This window comes from Hipposideros armiger, unplaced genomic scaffold (assembly GCF_001890085.2).
Source record: "Hipposideros armiger isolate ML-2016 unplaced genomic scaffold, ASM189008v1 scaffold_760, whole genome shotgun sequence".
Taxonomy (NCBI): Eukaryota; Metazoa; Chordata; class Mammalia; order Chiroptera; family Hipposideridae; genus Hipposideros; species Hipposideros armiger.
In genome coordinates this window covers 821,639-823,316 of record NW_017732110.1, presented here as the reverse complement: position 1 = coordinate 823,316, position 1,678 = coordinate 821,639, and positions in this window count along the sequence as shown.

Sequence of the window (1,678 nt, the reverse complement as noted above, 5' to 3'; positions counted from 1 at the left end):
TTTTTTATGGAAAATTTTTAATGACAATTCATTTATTTAAATGCATATAGAATTATTTGACCATTCTATTTCTTGTGATTGTTTCAAAAGACATTAATTTTATTTCTTATTGTCAAATGTATTGCAAGAAAGTTGTTCAAAATATCTATTTTGCTTTTTTGTTGCTTAAATGATCTGTATTTCAGCAATTGCTAATTTGTGGGGTTTTGTTTTTTCATATTGCTACAGGATCAGCTATTACATTCTTTTCTCTTTTTTTCAGAGTACTACAGTACTTTGGGCTTAGTGAAAATCAACAATCCTTTCTCTGTTTTATATGTCATTTACATCTGCCTGTTCATAGCTGTTTTCCTTTCTTCTTTCTTTGGTCATAATGCACTTTTAATTTTGTTTGTTCTTGAGTTGGAAGCTAAATTGTTTATTTTAATCCTCTCTTCTTTTCTACTATCAATATGTTTTTTGGATGCTTTTTTCTTTTTTGCTGTTCCAATAGGGTTTTTGCTGCCTTTTCTGTCAAATCGCTTATTTGATCCTCTGTGTCATCTAGTCTGCTGGTAATTCCTTCTAGCTCAGCCTTCATTTCAATTATTGTATTCCTCACTTCTGACTGGTTCTTTTTTTATGGTTTCCATGTCCTTTTTTATTCTTGCTATCTCTCTATAAGTTCTCACTAAGTTCTTTGAACTTCCTTGTAGCCATTGTTTTGAATTCTGTATCTGTTAGGTTGCTTGCCTTCATTTCATTTAGTTCTTTTTTCTGGAGTTTCCTCCTGTTCTTTTATTTGGAACGTATTTTTTTGTTTCCTCATTTTGGTTGCCTTTCTGTGTTTGTTTCTATGTATGAGGTAAATCTGCTATTTCTCCCAGTCTTGGCCAGGTGGCCTTATGTAGTAGGTGTCCTGTGGGGCCCAGTGGCACAGTCTCCATGGTCACCTGCTACTAGTGCTCCAGAAGTGTCCCTTGTGTGGGTTGTGTGTGCCCTCCTTATAGTGGAGCCTTTGTTGCTATTGGCATGTCAGTGGGTGTGATTGACCCACATGCTTACAGGCTGTGAGGTTTGCCCATGTCTACATTTTATGGGCTGCTGTGTGGGGGGCTTACTCCAGTAAGTGGGATTCGCCCCAGCAGGCTCTGGTGCCTATTGGACTGCCCTTTGGGTATGCCACTTGTTGGGCTAACTGGGCGGTGCTCTGCTGTGGTGTGAAGCCAACTTCTAAGTATGTTGGTTCTGAGGCCTCTTGGAATGGGCTCTGGTGCAGGCCCAGGTCAGCCACTACCTGTAACAGGCTGGGAACTACCTTATAGGAGCTACAAAGCAGTCTCCAGTTGTTTACTTCTTGTGCTACCGTGGAGGCGTATGCAGAGGCCACGCTATCAACTGAAGACAGCTGCCACAGAACCGGGTCTGGGGTAGCTCTGCTAAAAGCCAGGACACCTGGAAGACTGCTTCCACTGACTGGCTCTCTTAAGTTTCAGCCTCTGATTGATCCTTAGGCGGTACTCAAGTTGGGTGAGGCAGGATCTCAGCAAGGCACTAGAGTGGGAAGTGTTTTGGTCACCAGGTTAATGTAAATTCTGGTTTGTTTCAGTGCAGAGCCAGGAGTGACTCAGCAAAAGTCTCAGAGTATACTGAGGCCAATCGCCACCTGCCTGGGGCCCATTGACACCAATCATTTTCC